This window comes from Hippopotamus amphibius, chromosome 16, assembly GCF_030028045.1.
Source record: "Hippopotamus amphibius kiboko isolate mHipAmp2 chromosome 16, mHipAmp2.hap2, whole genome shotgun sequence".
Taxonomy (NCBI): Eukaryota; Metazoa; Chordata; class Mammalia; order Artiodactyla; family Hippopotamidae; genus Hippopotamus; species Hippopotamus amphibius.
In genome coordinates this window covers 49,963,380-49,986,823 of record NC_080201.1, presented here as the reverse complement: position 1 = coordinate 49,986,823, position 23,444 = coordinate 49,963,380, and the positions used below count along the sequence as shown (strand labels likewise).

The 23,444-nt window shown below is 52.0% G+C and overlaps 1 protein-coding gene across 4 annotated transcripts in view; it reads right to left on the bottom strand.

The window, feature by feature from the left end:
- PAK4 (p21 (RAC1) activated kinase 4) overlaps window positions 1-20,880 on the bottom strand; it is a 45,761-nt gene extending 24,881 nt beyond the window's left edge. For 2 of the 4 annotated variants that reach the window (XM_057712198.1, XM_057712205.1), the window contains exon 1: window positions 20,705-20,880. The gene's annotated coding sequence lies outside the window, so the exon portion shown is untranslated. Of the gene's footprint in view, window positions 1-903; window positions 923-13,257; window positions 13,299-20,704 lie in introns of those variants that run through there. The other 2 variants (XM_057712200.1, XM_057712202.1) reach the window with 2 other exon arrangements.
- Between the last annotated feature and the right edge of the window lie 2,564 nt (window positions 20,881-23,444).

Here is a 23,444-nt window from a genome sequence, read left to right as displayed (position 1 = left end):
ACAAGGGAGAACAAGAGGGGCTCCAAAAATGCCAGGCCCCAAGCCCTAGAAGAGCTCAACTGTGAAACAGATAAATAAAGTGGGAAGACTCACTTTCCCCAACAACAAAGCCTGCTGTATAGCCACAGTCGTCAAGACAGCAGGGATAAACACGGAGCCCAGTGAACGGAACAGAGGACCCAGCCCAAGACCCACACACATACACCCAACTGGTTTTTCAAACACTGATTTTTCTCCTTGTGGTAAAATATACATGATATTTATCATTTTAACCATTAGTAAAGCATATCCTCCAGTGGCATTACATACCTTCACAATGTTTTGTAACCACCACCACGGCCTAGGCCCTAAACCGTTCCATCATCCCCAACAAAGACCCTGCACCCATTAAACAACAGCTCCAGGATCCTTCCTTCCCCCAGCCGCTGGTAACCTCTATTCTTTCCTTCTCTATGAATTTGCCTATGCTAGGTGGAATATATAAGTGGAATCTCACAATATCTCTTCTATGTCTGGCTTATTTCACTAAGCATAATGTTTTCAAGGTCTATCCACACTGTAGCATAAATCAAAACTGCATTTCTTTTTATGGCTGAATAATATTCCACTGTACATATGCACCAAATTGTGTTTATCCATTCATCTGTTGATAGACACCTGGGTTGTTCCCACTTTTTAGCTACTGTGAATAATGCAACTATGAACATTTAAAGTGTACAAATATCTGTTCAAGTTTCTGCTTTCAATTCTTTTGGATGCGCACCTAGTAGTCAAATTGCTGGGTCACATGGTAGTTCTATATTTAACCTTTTGAGAAACTACCGAACTACTTCCCACAGCAGCTGAACCATTTTACATCCCCACCAACAATCCACGAGGACTCCAATTTCTCTACATCCTCACCAATGCATGTTCTTTTCCCTTTCTTCTTCTTCTTGTTTTTGGATAATAGCCATCCTGGTCGGTGTGAAGTGGTATCTCACTGTGGTGACTTATTTTTGACAAAGAAGCATAAGCAATTCAATGGAGGAAAGACAGCATTTTCAACAAATGGTACTGGAACAACTGGACACCCATACGCTAAAAAATGAACCTTCACCTAAACTTCACACTCGCACAAACCTCAACTCATAATGGATCACAGGCTTAAACGTAAAATGTAAAACTATAAAACTTTTAGAAAACAAGCAAATCTTCAGGATTAGGGCTAAGCAGAGTTCTTAGACTTGATACCAAAAGCATGACCCATACGAGACCTCATCAAAATTAAGAACTTCTGCTCTGTAAAAGTCCATGTGAAGAGGATAAAAAAGCCACAGATTAGGAGAAAATATTTGTAAATCACATATCTGACAAAGGACTGATATCTAGGAGAGATAAAGAACTCTCAACACTCAACAATAAAAAAAAAAACAAAAACAAAAACCCAAACAATCCAATTAGAAAATGGGCAGAAGGCATGAGACATTTCACCAAAGAGGATACACAGATGGCAGAAAGGCTCATGAAAGGATGTTCAACATCATTAGCCATTAGAAAAATGCAAATTAAAGCCACAATGAGTTATCATTACATGCCTATTAGAACAGCTAAAATGAAAAACAGTGATAACACCAAATGCTGGTGAGGATGCAGAGAAACCGATCACTCAGACGCCGCTGGTGGGAATGTAAAATGGTACAACCATTCTGCAAAACAGTTTGGCAGTTTCTTTAAACATGCATCCACCATACTTTCCAGCAGTTGCACTTCTGGGTTTTTGTCCCAGAAAAATGAAAATCTACTTTCACACAAAAACCTGTACGAGACTGTTTATGGCAGCTTTATTTCTAAGAGCCAAAAACTGGAAATGCCCCAGATGTCCCTCAATGGGTGAATGGTTCAATAAACTGTGGCACATCCACTACTCAGCAAGAAAAAGGAATGAACTACTGACACAGGCAACAACCTGGATGAATCTCCAGAGAATTATGCTGAGTGAAAAACAGCCAACCCCAAAAGGTTATGTACAGTATGATCCCATTTACACAACGTTGTTGAAATGACAGAATTATAAAAATGGGCGAACAGACAGATGAGTGGTTGCCAGGAGGTAGGGACAGGCTAGGGAGGGGATGCGGCTATAAAAAGGCATCAGGGGGGATCCCTGTGATGGAATGTTCTATATCTTGACTGTATCTGTGTCAATATCCTGGTTGTGGTCCTGTACTAACCATAATTTTGCAAGATGTTACTATTGGGGGAACTGGGTAAAGGGCACAGGGGCTCTCTCTGTGTTATTTCTTATATCTCCAAGTTAATCTACAATGATCTCAAAATGAAAAGCTTAATTAAAAACGTTAATAATTTATTAAAAGTGCCAGACCCTTTCCCACCTTAGAAGATGCTATTCATTCTCCTTGGAACACACAGCCTTCCACACACTAACTCCTATTCCTCTTTTCCTCTTACAGCCCTCAGCTCAGATGTCTCCTCCTCCAAGAAGCCTTCCCTGATTTCCTAGGCTGGAGCCAGGGCTTGCCTCTGTCCTCGGGGCTTCCCCCACCAAAGCCATGACACTTGGGCCTGTGCTTTCCTCAAGGTCACTCTGGGCTGTCACTGCCTGGTGCCGTGTCTGTCTCCATCACTGGACATGAGGGCAGGGCCTTGGGCAGACAGGTCACCATCCTGTCCCCAGGCACCAGCCAGCACAGGGCTGACTCAGAGGAGGCACACAGTGATTATCTACAAAATGAAAGCGTGAGTGCCAATAATGACAACAATACTGACAGCTAACACTTGTTAAGGGGTTTCTATGCACTAGCTCTCTTGAGAGCCTTACATGGATAAAATAGCCTTCATAACAATCCCATTTTACGAATGGGAAAATTGAGGCTGATGGGGGTTGGGGGGGGGAGCCACGCGCCCAAGGTCACCCAGCTAGTAGGTGGCGGAGCTGGGTAGTAAACCCAGGCCTCCAGATCCAGAGGTTCTGATAGTCATCTCCACCCCACATGGCTTCTCCATGCAAGGCTGGATGAGACCGGCTAACAGGGGAAGCAGAGGCGGCAAGGGAGGAGAGGAGAGCCTCTTGCCCCCAGGCCCCAATCCATTCCCACCTGGGGGGGATCTCACCTTTCTCCAGGGAAGACCCCTCCGTGAAACTGACAGACCCAGTACGAGAACTCCCTTCACACCTTATAGGTGCCAGGGAAGGCCATTTACAGGTCAAGGGCCTATAACCGAATCCCATATGTCAACTTGGGAAGCCGGCAGTGCCCTCCAGGTACGGGGAGTGCCCACCTTCACCTGAGGCACTGGGTGTCACACCCAGCTGGAGCAGGGGGTGGTGAGCAGAGAGGAGCCCTGGAGCGCCCTCCTGTGGCTCCACCAGAGCAGAACTGCGGTCCTCTGGCTGTGGGGAGGGGCTTCCCTCTGACCCATGCTGGGGAGCGTTCCCACTGGCAGGAGGCTTCACTTATCCACCCCGAGAAATCTCCAGAGCAAAATATTGAGAGCAAGCTGCAGCCGAGCGCTGCCAAGCTAGAGCCATTCACATACAACTTGAAAACCTGCGGAACAATACGGGATGCTGTTTATGGAAGCAACGCGGAAGCACAGCGAGCACCCGCGGGAGGGGACCCAGGGGACTTTAACCATGGCAAGTGTGTTTTCTCTTAGTTTGGCAAGAGGCCCAAGGGAGTCCATCAGGTGATTATCTGATCTCTTGAGGGCAACTGAAATCTTCCCTGATTCATAAACGAACAGGCTACAATTAAAAGGAAGAAAAGAGGGCTGAGTTTATTTGGTAATCCTGGAAAGAGCACACAGAGGAGGGGGCTTTTAGGGTGCTGGCAACGCCTGTCTCCTTGACCTGGGTGGTCATTAGAAGGGCGTGCACTTTATAATTAGTCACTAGACTGAACAGGGAGGTCTTATGCAGTTTTCTGTCCACGTGTCATATTTTATGCTCCGGTGCAGGGAACACCAGGGGTAGCAATGCTGACAGCTGGAAGCTTCCTCCATACCTGCGGGTGCCCGCAGACAGCCTCTTTCGCTCTCTCTCCCTGTCCATCTCTCTCTCTAACACACACACACACACACACACACACACACACACACACACACACACACACACACACACACACTCTCTCCCAAGGCTGTAACCGCTGCTGTGATCAGAAGAGCAGGCCTCCTTGGCCCCTTGCAGCTCTTGGCCTGTTTCCTGCAAAGGAGACAAAGGCCTGGAAGCAGCCAGACTCCGCCTCGGCCCCAACACCCAGGTCTCTCCACATCCCTGGCACTCTGGTGTTCTGCGTGGGTCACACAATGCACGAAGCCTTTCCGGTCACAGGGAAACATCCATCCACTGAGTTCCTGCCCTGGGGTGCCACAGCCCGTCACCCAGAGTGGAAGGAGTTAGTTAAGATTTGTTAGTGTCCCCATGGTGGGGACAGCCCTGGCTGGCTCATCTGTACCCTGTGCTGGAGACACGGGACGCCAGTGAGACCAGCTACAGAGCCTTATGTGCGCGCACCACCCTAGTGCAAAACAAGGCAGTGAGCAGGGTGCAGCAAATGCCCCCATGTTGCAGAGCAGGAAACTGAGGCTCAGAGAGGGGAGGTGCCGGCCCAAAGCCACACAGTGTACGTGTGTATATTAGAGCCGGGATTCCATGGCAGGTCTGACTCAGGCCAGAGTCCACTCATTCGGGCTCTCATTCAGTCACGCGCGCAACAATTCTTTATTATGCGCTCAGTGTGTGCCGGGCATTGTTTTAGGCACTGGGGATACAGCCGTGAGTAAAACAGTCCCTCCTCCTAAGAGGACATTCTAGTGAGTGAGGGAGATGAGACAATACACAAGTAAACAAAAAAGTACATAAGTGGGAGAGGGGACTGGGTGGGGGGGGGGGCGGTCTCTAAAGGGGTGGCATTTGAGCCAGAGCAGGGAAAGTGAGGGAGCCACATGGGGATCTAGGGAAGAGCTTTCAGCAGGGAAGGAACCATAACTGCAAAGGCCTGAGGCCTGAAGCCAGCCTGGCACATTCTAGAATGCACAAGGAGGCTGGCCAAGGAGTCTGGTGTGGCAGGAAGGGAGGGAGGGTGGGAGGAGAGAGTGGCGAGGTTGAGGTCAGAGAGTCTACACTAAATGCAGAAGAAGAGCAGCTCCTGGAGCCCAGGCCTCCTGACCATGGCCCTCCCCCACCTCCATCATGTTACGGAGCAGGAAGCGGGTGGGAGATGGGAAAGCTTCCCAGGGTGGCCCAGCTGGCCAAGGGCAGAGCCAGGGCAGAATTCCCTAAAGCTTAAACACTAGGCCAGGCTGAAGGATGGGGTGGGGGGTGGGGGTCAGGGATGGCTCTCAGTTGAAGGCTTCTGGTCCTAGCAAAGCAGGAGCCCAAAAACATGCATTTATGATGATGGTTTACTGGAAGCCAGGGACTCACACACAGCCCTTTGCTCCCAGGCCCCAGTCATTCCGAACCTCAGGCCTTAGGGCCCCTCCTGCCCTGCTCTGCTGTATCTGGGTACCAGCCTTACTAAGAGTGACTTCAGAATTTTTTTTCAATCCACTCACTTAAATAAACAATTCAATTTATTTTAAAATAGTCACTCAGACATGAATGTTGGCCTGATGTTCCTACAGAGCATCACTTATGAAATAACGGAACCTGAATCCAATAGCGCCTCTGGACCTAAGGCCCAATATACAGGAAGCACAGGGGACAGAGGAACATGTGAAACGACACCACAAGGATGCATCAGTGAGATTCAGACTGTGGAAAATTCCAGAGGACAGAGGACCAGGGTTTTTGATAGATCAATGACCCAATCTGCAAGCACAGGAAAGGGCCGACAGGGGACCCCTCTAGACTACAGAAAACTTAAGAGGCCTATCAACCAAACGCAAAGCAGACCTTGCCTGGATGCCAAGTTAAACAAACACATTGAAAAAGGACGGTAAGACAACTGGGGAAATGTGAAGATATTAAGGAAGTACTGGTCCTTTTTCTCCTGCGACAACGGTAGTGTGTGTGTGTGTGTGTGTGTATGTGTTTTAAAGATTCCTTATCTCTCATAGGAAAAAAATCTGAGATATTTATGGCTGAAGTATATGATGCTTGAGAACTGCTTCAAAAGAATCAGGGAGGTGGGGGTGGGGTACAGATGAAAAAGTCTGGTGGTGACTGATAACTGCTGAAGCTGCGGATGGGGATGGGGAGGGCATCAGACCATCCTTCAGAGCATGTGTGGACACTTCCATTCTACAAAGGTTTTAAACGTTTTGCAAAAGGAAATGTGACCTAGTCATAACAGCAAAGAATTATGGATCGCTCACCCAGTGAACCTTAATTACTAAATCCAAATGTGTATCCCGCCTCTAATAACTGCAGCAGTAGTCGCGGCGACAGTAACCATAATGACATAATGATGGCAGCCCTGTGCTGAGCGTCACACACACGCTGACTCACTTAATCCTCCCAGCTACCCTGGGAGGCGGCAGGAATCCTTCTCCTCCTGCTCCCAATGGGTACAGAGATACCTGGGGCTCAGGGCCTGGCCCCAGGTCACAGAGGACACTCTGCTGGAGCTAAGTGAGGCTGGCAGGCAAGCTGGAGGCCCAGTCCTTGCCCGGAGAGGGTGGGGGAGAGCAGGCCAGGGAGCCCTTGGTGAGCGGGGACGCGAAGGGTCACTGGTCTCTTGGTCCCCCTCGTTCCCATCAAATACTAACAGCTCTTGCAATGCAATATTCACATCTTAGCACAAACCTTTCCTGAAATTAAACCATCAGCTGTCCCCCAGGAGCCTGAAATGGTAACAGGCAACAGATGACAACAGCAGATCTGGGGCCAACAGCATTTGTTAGGGTCCACCTGCCTGGACGGTCCTCCCCACAAGGTTGCAGAGCTGGCCCCAGGACCCCCCGGCCCCGCCCATCAGTGGGATGGGTGCCCTGCCCCCCACCCTCTCCCACTCCAGGTGCCATGAGCAGCAAGGGAGGCTGGAGTGCGGTGACATCAGCAGCGTTCCTGTCCTTGTCCTGGGCCTGTAGAAACCATCTCCCCTCTGTGGCTTCAGCAGGAACCTGGCTCTAAACAGGGAAGCCAAGGAAGCCTCTGCAGGGGAGGACGGAAGCAGAAATTGAGGGAAAGATGGAAAGAGACAAGAGGCAGAGACAAATGGAGAGAAACACAGGAGCGGGGCTGGGACAGAGAGACAGCTGCCCAGATAGGGGCCTGGAGGGCCCAGGGCTGGAAAGACAGGACAGCAACAGAGGCTGCACCGCCAGGCACGGACACCTTCTGTGGGCCTCAGCTCCCTTATCAGTAACATGGGAATAACAGTCATATCGTCCTATAGGGTGGCTGTGGGGGTGACATGACTTAATCACGCCCTGTCAGAAGCCTAGGAAAGTGCCCAAACATCATAAAAGCTAATACATGTTTTCTACCATTCTGTAAGCCAGTGGCTCTCATCTCGATTCAGATTCACACTAGAGTCACCTGGGGAGCTTTAAAAAAACCCACAAAACCCAAAGCTCAGGCCCCACAGCCAGAGATCTAGATTCAAATGGTTTGACCTTGGGACCCTGGATGGATGCCTGCGCCAGGTAACCCTAACGTGCAGCCAGGGGTGAGCATGGGATGGGGGGGCAGGGGGAGCCTGCACACACAGTCCCAGGCCTGAGCCCTCGAGGGGGTGGTGTACAGTGAGACTGTGTGTGGCGGGGGTAGCCTAAGCGGCGGACAGGGAAAAGGAGGGGGAGGGGCAGGGTTAGTGCCCAGGAGGCCCCCTCTTGGCCTGCCTACCCTCCCCCACCATGGCCACCGGGAGTCTGGGGCCTGCTGAGGAATGCAAGGAATGAAGCCAGGCCTGGCACGGCCATCTCCAGGTCCCCTCCCCCTTCACAAACTCCCAAGAGACCGTCCCGGGTCAGGTGGCCGGCCAGATCACCAACCACCTCCCCTGGGAAGGCCTCAGCAATCATTCGGTCCTCCTGGCCTGAAGCCCTACTCCCAGCCCTCTCCTTGGGGCACCCGTCCTGAACCCCTTCTCCTCTTGGGTCCCCTGCAACCCCAATGCTGGACCACAGGGCGCAGCCCCGGCATGGAGCACTTATCGGTGGTGCAGTGAGTGACGCTGACAGCCAGCATGTGGCTGGCAGAGTTTATCTCCTGCTCTGGAGGCTGGAGTGGCCTGAGGAGGCTTCCCGGACCAAAGAATAAATGAGGGGAGAGCACTAAACAAAGGCCACCAAGGCTGAAGCGCAGCAGGCAAGGGGGGGAGGGGCAGGGCCTTGCAGACCACAGGCGGGACTGGGTCCTCACCACCACCCCCCCGCCCCGCCCCTGCCCTCTCCCCCGCCCAGCCCCTGACCTGGGCAACGGGAACCATGGAAGGATTTTAAGCAGGGAAGGGATCCACTCTGACCTTACTGGCATCTGCTGCCCTCCACCCCGTTCTCTCCCAGGGTGGTGAACCACAGCTGGCCTCCTGGGGGTGCCGGGGTATCCCCAGATCCTGCCACCACCACGGGGTAAGGGCCAGGCCCTGGCTCCTGCCCGCCACGCTATGAGGAGACTCCAGCAGAGCTGCTTCCTGCATCCCTGAGCCTGTTTCCCGATAATTAAACTGTAAGCTGATTAGTCAAGGAAAACCTTTAATTAGCCCTTGAAATCATTCAGGAAAATTACACCCTCCTCTCTGGGCACCCTGCCCGCCCTCTGCCAGGGCCCAAGGGCGGTGCCAGGGAGGAAGGAGGGAATGGGGGAGGTGGGCTCCTGCCTCTGCTATGAGAGCCTCACCCAGCAAGGCCAAGCCCAGGGAGCAAGGCGCCTTGTGGGAGAGGAGGCCACAGGCTCCCTCTGCCACATCACGACGTGCCTCGGAACAAATCCAGCAAGAGGTGAGCAAGGCCCAGGCTGGAGAAGTATGATACTTTGCTGAGAGACATCAGGGAAGACACAAATAAATGGAGAGACAGACCACGTTCATGGACTGGGAGACTCAACGTCGTGTCTGTGTGTGCGGCAAGACACTTGTCTCGTATCTAAATGGAATTATGAATAGTCCAATGGCCGAGATACTCGGGAAGAAGGACACGTGGGGGGGGGGGCTTGCTCTCCACACTATCAAGACTTATCATGAACCACAGAAATTAGGACAGCGGGGTACTGACACAGGAATAGGCAAACCAAGCATGAGAAAGGCAGAGTACCCAGAACAGACCCACTTATACAGAGACATACTTTATGACACAGGTGGCAGGGGAGAAACCGTTTGTAATAAATGGCACATGGATGACTGGAGATTCAGGTGGAAAATGTGAAACTGAGTGCCTACCTCCCACCACACACACACACACACGCACACCCCCCAATTCCAGAACAAAGAGACTAAACATGAAAAGTAGAACTATAAAACAATAAAGGAAATGGGTGATAAATTTGACTATATTAAAATTAAAGGGCTTCCTAGGTGGTGCAGTGGTTAAGAATCCGCCTGCCAATGCAGGGGACACGGGTTCGATCCCTGCTCCAAGAAGATCCCACATGCCGCGGAGCAACTAAGCCTGTGTGCCACAACTATAGAGCCTGCGCTTTAGAGCCCGTGAGCCACTATTGAGCCCATGTGGCGCAACTGCTGAAGCCCACGCGCCTAGAGCCCATGCTCCGCAACAAGAGAAGCCACAGCAATGAGGAGCCTATGCACCACAATGAAGAGTAGCCCCCACTCACCGCAACTAAAAGAAAGTTTGTGCAGAGCAAAAAAGACCCAACACAGCCAATTAAATAAATAAATAAATAAATTTTTTAAAAAATTAAAGGCTTTTCTGTTCATCAAAAGACATGATTAAAAAGGTAAAAAGACAGGCCGCAGACTGAGAGAGGTAGGAATACCATCTTAGAAACACATGTTCTTGTTCAGAATCTAGAATTTAACTCACAGAAGTTCAAAATAAAAATGCAGACAGGGAATTCCCTGGTGGTCCAGTGATTTAAAAAAAAAAAAGTACAGACAGCTCATAGGAAAAAGAGGCATGTTACCTGAATGGGCCCTTCATAGGAGGGGCACTCCAGATGTTCACGGAGCATGTGAAAAGCTGCTCTGGCATCCCGAAGAGATACCACCACAGCTTAGCACCATCAGCTTAGCGCCAGCCAACAGGATGGGCCCAGCACTCACCACTAGCGCCATCCTCACCTCCCTCATCTCTGAAATGGGTCGAATCCTTCCAGGAAGGACTAAGTAGAAGCAGCGTGGGAGTTCTGTGCAAGCACTGGGCCTGGCAAGTGCAAACCCTCAATTAGTTCTCCCTATTAATCAGCCTCAGGAATAAGGACTCCCCAGGCCCAAGGTCTTTTCAGGCCTCTCCTGCCTCCGAGCTGGGAGGTTGGGGGTGTGGCCAGAAGGGTGAGAGTCCAAGAGATAGGCTCCAATTAGGTAGCAACTGGGTCCGTTTATCCACCACAGTGTCCCTGGAGGCCACAAAGGGCCAGGCGCTCCAGAATACTCGTTGGAAAAGATAATAAACCAGTCACATTCACATTTCTACGCCAGGCACTAGGATAAGTACGTTAGGAGCAGAACTTCAGACATGTCCTAAGACACCCAGAGGAGCCTCAATTCTAGAGTTAGAAACTGAGACATGGAGAGACCGGAGTGGCAGCCAAGATTCGAATCCAGAGCAGGGAGAACCAAATGCCTTCAACTCCTCAAAGGTGCCTTGCACTCTCCCACCTGGGACCTCTACACAGGCAGCTCCCTCAGCCTCAAATGCCCAAAACCCTCCTCCTCCCTGACTTTATCCTTCAAGTGGCAATTCCTCCTTAGGAAAGCCTGCCCTGTAATCCTCACATGGGGCGGGGGGGGGACCCCTCCCCCCGCCCCGTGCATTATACTCTGGCAACGACACTCTCCGCTTGTTACAGCTTGTTAATTCATTCATCCCACAGGCATTTATTTAATTTATTTGGCTGCATGGGGTCTTAGTTGCGGCACACGGGATCTTTCGTTGTGGCCTGTGGGTTCAGTAGCCCCGCGGCATGTGGGATCTTAGTTCCCTGATCAGGGATCAAACCTGCGTCCCCTGCACTGGAAGGCAGATTCTCAACCAGTGAACCACCAGGGAAATCCCCAACATCGTTTATTGAGCCCTGAGGATACATCAAGGGACATGATAAGCCTCCCCCCTTGAAGCTAAATTATGGGGAGGCGGGGGGCTGGGAGGACACTAACCCCCACACCCACAGTCATCATGGAATAGTAGTGATGGTGTGTGGACCAGGAAAACCAAGCAGGGGAAGGTGGGGAGAGAGAGTGACGGTGCTACTGTAGACAGGGGAGTCAGGGAAGGTCTCCCAAGGGGGTGACAGTCAGCAGAGATCTGCCTGAATGCAGGGATGGAGGGTACTGCAAACACAAGGAAGCAGCATGAACAAAGGACCTGAGGCAGGGCCCAGCCTGGAATGTTCCAGGAATAGGGCGGCAGGAGATAAGTGAAGGCAAGCAGGGAGGCTGGGCCAGGATCCTGTGAGGGCTTGGAGGCTTTTCCCAAAAGAGAAGAAGCCACGGGAGGGTCTCCAGCAGGGCAGGGACGCCCTCTGGCTGGATGTGGGGACAGACCCGGGTGGGGGGATAGGGAGGGCCGGCAGCAGAGGAGTGAGGAGGCTGTCACTGTGGTCCAGGCAGGAGTTGAGGGTGGCGGCAACTAGGGGGTGGCGACAAAGAGTGGGAGGTGCCAGGCTCTAATCTAAAGCTAGAACAGCAGGCTTTCTTGACATCGTGGAAATGGACGAAGAGGACAAGAGGAGTCAGGATGACGCCAGATTCCCAGCTCAGTCAAGAGGATGGATGGGATGCCCGTGAACAAGGCAGAGTTGCTGGGAGAAGATGGGGCTTGGGAGTCTGGTCTACTTTACCTGTCTCTGTATCACTCGTTAGTCAAGGTCTGGGTTGCCTGCCAGACTGAGCCCAGTGAGGGAGCCTGTTGTGCTCATCTCCGGGGCTCAGAGCCCAGGGCTCCAGCATAGGGCTTATCAAGGAGTAAGCATGTGACTCCCATAGGCGGGATGGGTAAGAGCTGGCATGGACAGGAACCCGGGGAGGAGAAAAGGACATGCGGACTCATCTCAGGACTTCCCTGGTGGCACAGTGGTTAAGACTCGGTGCTCCTAATGCAGGGGGCCCAGGTTCGATCCCTGGTTGGGGAACTAGATCCCACATGCATGCCGCAACTAAGAGTTCACATGCCACAACTAAGGAGCCAACAAGCCACAACTAAGACCTGGCACAATCAAATAAATAAATATTTAAAAAAAAAAAAAAGAGGACTCATCTCAGCAACAAGAAGCACACGTTACTTCTGTAGCAGAAGAGAATATAAACGTCCCCAGGTCAGTTACAAAACCGGACAGAGCCAGGGCTGGGGAGGACGAGCAGCTGCTGCTGGGCGGGCGCACAGCTATGATCACCCCGGAAAGCCGCGTGGCGAGGTCTGCTAAAGGGGATGAGACTTGACCCTCTGACCCGAGCACTGCACCCTGGACGTGATCCCTGGAGAAGTGCGTGCACACACATCCCAGCAGACGTGTTCAAAGAGACGTTCACACCCATGCAGCAGGAGCAGAGAAGTTACGGCTAGAACACTGCACAGCAATGAGGGTGAACCAACCACTTGCACCCACGACCACATGGATATGCCTCACAGACTAAGGATGATGGGAGGGCAGACACAGACGCGGACATGCTAGAAGAGTTTGCTTATGTGAAGCCCCCAAGCAGGCAAGGCAGCAGATTATAACTCAGGATGCACACCTGGTAAAATCTCCAGAAAAGCAGGGACCTGGTGACCCCCAAGGTTAGGGAGGTGGCCTCTACTGGGCTTGTGGTCAAGAGGGCATGGAGGGGGCTCCTGGGGTGCTGTGTTCTCGGTCTTCACCTAGGTGTGGCGAAATGCTGCTCACCTTATAATTACCTGTTAAACTGACATGTGCACTTTTCTGTAGGCATGTTGCACTTCGCAATTATTAAAGGTTTAAAAAGAGGTGGAATTATCAAGGTACATAAATACACACGCACACACGGTATTTCCAAATCAAATAATCTGGGGCCAGGCTGCTGCCCAAGATTTGGAGGGAGGGAGAAGGCGGCTGGAGGCAGCTGGAGGCAACAGAGGAGGGGTCCCTAGAGAGAAAGAAAGCGCTAGAAAGAGAGAGAGAAAAGGGGAGAGAGCGCGTGCGCACAGGACGTGGGGGGGGGGGGGTGTCCTCACCTGGGGGACGGTGGGAGCCCGGCCCTCCCGCGATGTCCTACTTCCTCCCTATTCCCAGCACTGAGCCGGAGGGCAGGCAGGAGGGGCGGGGGAGGGGAGGAGGCCCAGGCTGCTTCCCGTCGTGTGGGAGTGGCTGAAACCCGCCTGGGGAAGCAAGCCCGAAACTGCCACACAATGCCGCTTTATCAGGAGTTTCCAGGGCCGGGCTGAGGCGCCGGGGGTGGGAGCGGAGGGCCCAGGAGGGAGGCGCTCTATATGGGGCCCCTGCCCAGAGCCTCCACCTGCCACGGTGTGCCCTCCAGAGCTCTGCTGCAGCCAGCTGTAAACGGAGGCAAGATAGAAGGGGCGGAAGGGAGAGTCTTCTAATCCCTCGGCTCAGTTAGCGGGTGGCAGAGGGAGCCCGACAGTGGTTAGGAGCCGGGGGGGCCAAATCCCAGCCCTGCTGGCTCTGTGACACCAGGCTGGTCTCCCAGATTCTCCATTTCCTCCCCTGAAAAGCAGGATAATAAGAACATCTACATCTAGGACTTCCTCGGTGGTCCAGTGGTTAAGACTCGTGCTTCCATTGCAGAGGGCTGGGTTTGATCCCTAGTCGGAGAACTAAGATCCCCAAATGACAACAACAAAACCCCAAGAATATCTACATCTTGGGGTTGCTAGAAGGATGTGATAAGTTCGTTCACTCAAAACACACAGAACAGTGGCTGCTAATACTAATGATACAGTGATACTATGAGCACTAATACTAGCAGCTAACAGTCTTTGAACACTTACTATGCATTTTGCCTGATGAGTATGCATTTATATCCTCAAAACAACCCTATAAAGGAGGTATCATTATCATCTCCATGTTATAGATGAGGACACGGGGGCACAGAGAGGTGAAGTGACTTCTCTGGGATCACACAGCTAAGAGTGGCAAAGCTGGATCCAGAGTCTGTGCCCTCCATCTCCAGTACGTCAGACAGGTTAAGAGCTCCAGATTGGAGCTAGGCAGGCCTGGGATCGAGTCCCAGATCTGCCACTCACTTGCTGTGGGGTTTCCAGCCTATGCCTCAGTTTCCTCTTTTTAGGGAAAGCAAAAATATCACAAATAGACAGGAAAGGAAGTCCAGATGGCTTTTAACAAACACAAAGATGCTCCCCTTTACTCATATTAAAATCAGAACCACAGTAAGGACCACTTGGCACCTGTCTGACCGGCAGAGGTCAAAGCATCAGATGACACCCGTCCACACGGTGAGCACGTGAGGAGATCCGGGAGCCACCAGGCACTGGGGGTGGGGGTGCAAACAGGCACACGCTCTCAGGCAGACTGGGACACCACTGGCAGAACTACCAGGGCGCACATCTCAGACCCCCGAGCACCTCCAGAGCTGTGCCCACAGCTCACAGGTGTGTGTGGGGACACGTCATGCCATGGACCCTCACACAGCCGCAGAAAGCACAAGGAAGCACTCTACATCCTGACACAGAACTTAAGAGTGAAAAATGCAAGGGGCAGGACAGAATACAAACATGGGAAGTCGGTTCCATTTGAGCAAAAACAAAAGCAGGGGGGAGCACGTGCAGGAACAAATATCCAAGAAAGAAAAGAAGCCAGGAACAATGCTGCCTCTGGGAAGAGGCCGACCACTGGGGTGGGAAAGAGACCTTATCACTGGACACCCTTCTGCACTGTGTGCCGTTTCTCAACTGTGAGTAGGTAAAAATGCAGACAGGGCAAAAAGGGGCCTTCTTAAAATTAAAATGCAGGAAAAGAGAAATGAGGTCATCCCACCTCTGGAGGGATGCTTATAAAGCACACACCTGGCGCCTGGCACTCAGGGGGGCTGGGGGCTAGCACCGTATCACGAGGGGCTGGGAGCAGGCGAAGAGGAGCCCAGCAGGGGACACATACCACGAGCTTATTGTGTGCCAGGCAACGTGCCAAGCGCTGGACAGCAGCACGGTCTCCTCCAATTCTCCCGACAGCCCATTTAACAGGTGAGGAAGGTGAGGCCCAGGGAGGCTCTGGCTCTTCCCCAGGGGCCCCCTGCTAGGGGGTTGGGCTGAGAGACATGTGCGGACTGCGCGGCCCTGGCAGGGAAGCTGCCATTGCTCTGAGGATGGCAGATCAGCTGGCACCCTAGGGAAGGGCAGGGCAGGACCAGAGGGCCCCATGCGACAGGCTGCAGTGAGTGGTGGCTTTTGACACATCTGCTGTAGCTGGCTCCCCTGGGACCTGGGAAAGCCCCCCTTCTGACCCTCCTTGCCCTCAACCCCACCCCAGCCCCAACCTTCCTGTGGGCCAAGGCAGCTGTCAGACAATAAGCCCCAGCCCCGGATGGGTGGCTGGGCCGGGAAGGGTCCCATTTCCCTGGCCGTGACTTGGAAGGAGCCTGCTTCCTGCTGGCAGCATCTGTGGCTGCCTGGCTTGGGTGATGGGAGAAACAGCTGCTGGGGACACCCGACCGACGTCTGGCCAGGAAGTCTGGCTCACCGTGAGCCCGCAGGACGAGGAGGGGTGAGGCAGTGGAAGAGAAGGGGAAGGGGGCTGTGGGAGGTCCTGAGGGAGGTAGAGATCCAGTGCCCAGAAAGGACCCAGGCTGAACAGGCTCCCGAAGAGCGTCTATTTAAACAGGAGCCTGGGTAAGAACAGGAAGTAGCCTTGTCTTATCAAAACCACTTCCAAATCACTGGAGGGCAACTGTGACAAGCCGTGACTCTGGAGCTCAAAGGCCTGGCGTTCAAGTCCTGCCTCTGCCACTTACCTGCTATATGACCCTAGGCAGGTCACATACCTCTCTGGGTCTCAATTCTCTCATCTCTAAAGTGGGGTTGATAACGGTACCTACCTTATAGGTTGTAGTGAAGATTGAATGAGTCCATATGGGTAAAGGGCTCACAATCTTGGCCAGCACACAGGACCCTCCTCCACCAGCGCCACCCTCACGCTATCCACCCTCTTCTGCTTGGACTATCCCAGCAGCCTCCCCACGGGTCTCCCTCCCCCCCACCCCCCATCTCCTCCCCACATGGCAGCCTGAGCAATCTTTATAAAAGTCAAAGCAGATGTTGCTTAAAGCCCTCCGATGACTCCCATTACACACAGAATAAAGTCCACACTCCTTACCCCAGCTTGTCAACCCCTGCTGTACCTGCCATGACCTCCCCACCTCCTTGATCTCACTGCTGAGTCTGCCACACTGGCCTCCTTGATGGGACCTGAACATCTCAAGCTCCTCTGACCTCAGGGCCTTTGCACTTTCCACACCCACTACCCGTTTTGTTCTTTCCAACTCTTCCTGGGCCTGGGTTGCCCGTCAATAAGGTGTCTCCTCCTCCAGAAAGCCCTTGCTGTCTCCCCAGGCTGGGTCAGGTGCCTCCTCCAGATTCCTACAGCCCCTATGCCTCCCACATCCCAGCCCTGACCATTCTGCTTATGCATCCCTATCCTAGCCCGACCACTCTGGGCCACACTGTCTGGGGACAGGTCTGTGTCCTTCACTGTCCTGTAGCCCATGAGGGCAGGACTTGGGCTGTGTTGGTCACCACTGGGACCAATGATCAGACACCCTCGAGTCTGTCAAGGCTTTGCCCGTATCATTCTGAGCTACACCTCCTTCCTCTATGCCTCCTGCCTGAGGAGATTTAAGTCAGTACCATTTCCCTTCCCAAATGCCAGCCCTGGGAGGTGATCCCCAAGGAGAGTTGAGTCAAAGTTTCAGCTACTGTCCTGGATGCCCTAGAGGGCAAAGGTCAAAGCCCTCCCCAGCCTGCCTTCTTCTCTGGGTGTGGAGGCTCAGCAGGTGTCAGGCCCCAGCTAAGCCCATCACACGAACAGTCCCCCTGTTTCCAACCACCCAGGGGTGGGGGGGGGGGGCAAGTGGCATAAAACCTACCACTTCATGGCTGAGTAAACTGTTACAGCAAAGGCCGCAAACTTGCCTGAAGCAGGACATGGAGCCAAAGGAACCCTCAAGCACTGCTGGGAAGCACATTGGTACAAATGCTTAATCTGGAAGGTCCAGCATTTCCACTGCAAGGCATATGCCCAGGCATATACTCTGGCCATAATACACAAGGAAACACGTTCTAGAACGTCCACTGCAGCACTGTTACAGTCCCAATGGGAACCACCTAAATGGCCACCAAAAGGTGAACAGGAAACTCTGGTGTGGCACCATCACAAAAAGAAATGCAAAAAGGGAAAATGAATTACCTGCTCTCGGACCTACACACGCTCACATGGAGAAACAGCCAAACTAATGCAGAGCAGGAGAAGAGGGCTATTTACCAGGTTACCATTTATACGATCTGTAAAACTAAAACGATCTGTAAAACTAAAACGATGGGCAACCCTGGCCGGCCATTAGAACCACGTGCTGATGCTGGCCCCACCCCAGACCGAGGGCTCCAAGCCAGAATCTCTAGGGTGGGCCAGGGCAGCAGTGTTTTTGAAAGCTCTCCAGGTGACTGCACTATGCAGCCAGGGCTGAGAGCTATTACTCTACCGTTTGTGAATCCATCCGAGGGTAGTAACAGTAGGAAAACCTGCAGAGGAAGGCTGGACACCAAATCCAACCCAGTGGCCACCATCGGGAGGGAGGACCGGCGGGAAGGGCAGGGCAGAGAAGAGGAGCCTTTAACTGGATCCACTCTGTCCCAGGCTGGACGCTGGAAGTGTGAGTGCTTTGCTATACTGAAAGCTCTGCTTTTTTCACTAGTCTAAAATGTATCACAAGGAACAAAACTGGCAAAAAATTGCTTGCCCAAGGTCCCACCGCTGGTAAGTGATGGGGCAGGAACCTGAATGTGGGTGTCTAGTGCCAAAACCCTAACATCCCCCCTTACCAGAACCAAGCCCCGAGGTGCCAAGCCCCAAGGTGCTGAGTGAGCTGCCACTGCGAGGGCCTGAGGCTGGCTGGCCTCATAGGGCTGCTTGGTCCTGTATCCACCCAGTAACTCCGCCAGAGCCAGGTGGGGGAGGGGTGACTGCCAGAATAAGCCAGGAGTCAGGTAGAGGCCTGGCCACCACCTCTGAGGCCCTCCCCAGGTAGCGGTAGCAGCAGCGGCCTCAAGACCAGTGCTTACACAGCACCTACTGTGTGCCAGGCCTTGGGCCAAGTGCTTTACACTCTGCATCCTCACAGCAGTTCCATAAGGTAGCCACTATCATTATGCCCATTTTGCAGAGGAGGAAACTGAGGCCCAGAAAAGTTAAGCGACTTGCCCACGGTCACACAGCCTGTGAGTGATGGAGCTGGGTGTGAGCCAGGCATCCCTGGTCCAGCATCTGCTCTCTGAACCACTCCCCAGTACTGCCTCAGAGCTCCACACACATGGCGCAGCTACTGCTCTGCCCCTACCCCCCTGCCCACCCCACCTCCAAGTCTGGGAACCCTAGGGGTCTCACACAGGCTACATGCTGCCGACAAGGCCCCAACTCTGCATCCCTGACCTCCACTCATGTCTTTCCTTCTGCCTGGCGCACCCTTTCCCATTCCTCCTACTCATCCTTCAGAGCTTGCCCAGGGGACTTTCCAAGGGACACAGTCCTCGGCCCAGGGTGGGGCCCCGGGCCTGGGCACTCTCCCGGTCCCCTAAGCATGTCCTCCCAGGCCATATCACTGGTAGAGATGTAGCCATGCATCACCGGCTAGGGGTCTGGTTCCAGTCCACTCCCACCAAGGGACACTGAAGGCCTTTGGCAGCCAGGGGCTCTGTGTGTCTTGTCCGCTGCTGCAGACCCAGCACCCTGCACCATGCCCAACATTCAACAGCCACCAACCCAGCATTCTCCATAAATCAGGCAGTGCTTCAAGTGGGGACTGATGGAAAGAGCAACATGGAGAAATTCCTGCCCATGAGGGGCCCATATTCTAGTGGGAGGTAGACGACTAACTGCGCCTTGATAAGTGAAGAGTGAAGGGCCGGGAGAGAGCAATAGCGAGATTAAGAGTGTCTGGGGGCAGGGTGGTCCTGGTCAGGCTGAGAGTGAGTGACTTGTGAGTGAGAGGGCTCAGTGTGGGGAAGGGATTCTAGGCAGAAGGAACAGTTTAAGGTCAAAGACCTGGATGGAGGCATAAGCCTGCAGAGTTGAAGAACAGCAAACAGGCCAGTGTGGTTGGACTTCTGGGAGGGATGGGGAAAGCAGTAGGAAAAGAGGTGGGAGTGACTGAGGACCATGATGAGAGGTTGGGGTTTTAAGTACAGAGAACACCCAACTTTGTACAGGGTACCACCCAACGACACCCTCCCCAGCCGGGAGCCTGTCAGACTCACTTGGACTCTGGGCCACACACAGACAACCATCCCATAGGCCCAGGGGAACCTCTCCTCCCAGATCACACCCTTCCACAGAGGCCAAACAGACAATCTGTTCCTGCCCAGGGAGTGGCCCAGCCTTGCCCAGGCCCCTGCTTCCAGGAACAGACCTCCGGCAATCTACAATGTGGTGACCAGGGGCAGGAGCTCTGGAATCATTCAGACTCAGCCTGGAATCTGCCTCTGTCACTTAGCAGAAGCTCTTTAAGCCTCACTTTTTCTGGCTGTAAAGTGGGTCTGTCTAGATTGTGGTATAATAAGACCAGGCATGCAAGGCACTGAGCACAGTGTTAGCCCTCATTAAGTATTAACCAACGTACTTGAGATGCACTAGAGCATAGGACTCTGGGCCCAGAACTCCAGAGTTCAAATCTCAGCTGCATGACTTACTCATTAGGTGGCCCTGGGCAAATCACTTAGCCTCTTAACAATGGCATCAAGCCCAGAAGGTAGTGGTCAGGATTAAATACACGAAAAGAAAAGCACTTAGAACAGGCCCTGACACATAGTAAGTGCTTTATGAATGCTTGCTATTCTTTTTGCTATCTGTGGGAGGCCGGCTTTCTTCTCCCCCACCAGAAAGCACCTTTGACCTCTTTCTTGAATGACCTACCCCTCCTCTCCAGCAATACGTCCCACTTGGGTTTTAACTTTTGACCCTTGGGAACATCCATCTGTTGGGCCATCAGATATTTGCCTGTTTTAGTCACGCCCCACGTTAGATCCCATAAAGATGCCCCCCAACCTACATCTCATTCATTTGCTCCGCTGGCTACCGCCTTTAAACCTCTAACCCGCAACCCCTACAGTTGTTACCTCTGACCCTCGTAGGGACATCCTCCCATCAAATTATTTTGATCCCCCCCTCTTTTGACATTCACCCCGTGCCCCTCCAACGAGCTCCCATTTCAAATTTCGAATTTTGCGCCCCCCTTCGCCACGCCCCCTTCGTTAGTTTGCCCTCTGACCTCCTCTACACCTCCCTCCCGCTCAGCGTTGACCCACGACCCCCCGGGAGCGACCCTACCCTCCACGAGTGAACTTTGACCCCAGCGGCCCCGCCCCCTTCTCGCGTACACGCTCTCTCACCGCCATTGCCCGGCGCACCCCAATCCCCTGACCAGACCGCCTATCCTACCGGCTCGGCACCGCAGTCGCTCGCGGCCTAGCTGCTCGGCCAGGAACTCGGCGCCCTCACGCCGCCCTCAACTCTGTTGCGCCGCCGCCGCCACGGCCACTGCCGCCGCCATGTTGAATCCCCAACGAACATCCGGGGCTTTCCCCCTTCGCCGCCCACCAGTCCCCATAGCAACGGGGCTGACTGGGCAGGGGGCAGGGCCCACTCAGGGGCGGAGCTAGATTCCTGGCAGCGCCCGCTCCAGCCTCTGATTGGTGCATATTGTCCAATCGGAGACCTTCGGGCGGAAAATGCTAAGGCGGGATTGGAAAATTTGTAAAGGGTGCTGGGAGGCTGGCTCCCAGCCCACTTGATTCTTAAAGGGGAAAATGGCTATGCTCTTGTAGCAGTGCTTCCCACCTTCCCCCAACAGGAGTTAGGCTCTGTTAGGGGGTGGAAAGCAGTAATGGGTAATAATGGCCAAAACAGTTCTGAAGCATTTACTATGTGTCACACACCCCGCTAAGTGACATTTCTCGCTGAATACTCACAACAACCATATTGTATATTAATACCCATTTTACAGGTACAGCTGACGTTCAGAGGGGCGAAGGAGCTGGTTCAGAATCACAGGAAGTAAACAATGAGTTTTGGACGACGTCTACTTGTCTGAGTCCGGGAACTTGATCCAGAACCAAGACACTGTTTGATCTTAATCTTTTTAAGTTTTGTTTTTGTTTTTTTTAGTATTTATTTGTAAAAAAAAAAAAAAAATTGGGGGGGGAACCCATAAACTAAGCTCGGACATCTTTTTCTGTGATTTCACGCATTAGCTCTAACCAGTTTGCTCTTCAAAAAAAAAAAAAAAAAAAAAAAATCAGGTGCTCTCCCACTTTCAAGGTCATTGTTTTGCCTATTCCTTCTGCCTGGAATAGACTCTTCCCCCAGGTATTGACAAGTCTCCCTGCCTTCTGTCCTTCAGGGTTTTACTCAAATGTCACCTTATCAGTGGGACTGTGCCCGCCCACTCTGACTAACACAGTAAACATCCCTCTCACGTGCTTCTAACCCCATTACCTTGTCTACTTTTTCTTATTTCCTCTTGCTCAGATCACCTCCTAACATACTAGATAATTACATAATCATAGTTAACTGTTTTTTGGTCCTCTCCCCTGCTGGCCTGTCAGCTCCATAAGAGCATGAATTTTTGTGTTTCGTTCACAGTGCGTGTCCATTTGTTGAATGGATGGTTGGATGAATTGTAAATCCACCTCCTCAGAGGTACTTTTAAATGTCTGGTGCATCTCCCTTGCCCCAGCACAGTGTCTAGCACACAGTAGGCATTTAATTAATATCTGCAGAAGAAATGAATGTTTGCATAATGTCTATTTTTTCCTGTACATTTGCCTACCTTTTAAAATAATCGGAAACACATTTATGAAGAATTTTGTATCTTTATAAAGCAAGATTATAAATATCACCAGTATCTTCCCATGACGTTAAATATTCTTCAAGAACATTTGTTTTAATGGCTACATAAGATGCCATTCTATCAATGAACTTTAATTTGTTTGAACCACTTATTCTTGTTGAACATCTAAACTGTGATATTTTGCTATTATAAATAATCCCCCCTCCCCCAAATCCGAGCAGCTAAATATTTGTGCACATCTTTAATTACTTCCTTTGAATAGATTACCGCAAATGGCACTGCTGGGTCAAAGGAAATGTACATCTTTAAGATTTAATAATAGTAACAGTTCGCATGCTTCAAACATTTCTGTGCACCATGCGTGGTGCTAAGCTGTGCAATTTAAACAGCAGGGGCTGTGATTATCCCTGCTTCGCAGAGGAGGAAACTGAGGCTTAGAGAAGTAACTTCCTTTGCTCAAAATCACACCCTGGGCTTATACCCAGCTTTGACGCCCAGGCAGGGCTCTCGCTAACTGCCCTCTGCTGCCTCCCCACGGCCTGGGACACACATTGCCAAATTTGTGCTGCAGGAATCCAATGCACACTCCCGCCAGCGTTCAGAGGGAATATGCCCTTTAAAGTATGCTTGCAGGCATTAAACATTCTTGTTCTTGAACTCTTTTGAAATCTTTTTTTTACATATAAATTTATTTATTTATTTATTTATTGGTTACATTGGGTCTTTGTTGCTGCGCACAGGCTTTCTCTAGTTGCACTGAGCGGGGGCTACTCTTCATTGTGGTGTACAGGCTTCTCCTTGGGGTGGCTTCTCTTGTATTGGAGCATGGGCTCTAGGTGTGAGGGCTTCAGTAGTTGCGGCACGTGGGCTCAGTAGTTGTGGCACACGTGCTTAGCTGCTCTGTGGCATGTGGGATCTTCCCAGTCCAGGGATTGAACCTGTGTCCCCTTTGTAGGCAGGCAGATTCTTAACCACTGTGCCACCAGGGAAGCCCCTTTTGAAATCTTTTTGCGTTACTGAGTCTCCATTTCTAAAAAAGCAAGTCTTGGGAATTCCCTGGCAGTCCAGTGGTCAGGACTCCCCGCTTCCACTGCACAGGGCACAAATTCAATCCCTGGTGGGGGAACTAAGATCCCACAAGCTAAAAAAACACAAAAGTCTAGTAGTTGAGATGATGGCACTTTATTCAGGTCACAGTGATGGAAAGATGACCAGGTGCAGCCTTTGCCTCTTTTTTTTTTTTTTTTGAAATTTTTATTTTATAATAGACTATAGCTGGTTTACAATGTTGTGTTAGTTTCAGGTGTACAGCAAAGTAATTCAGTTATA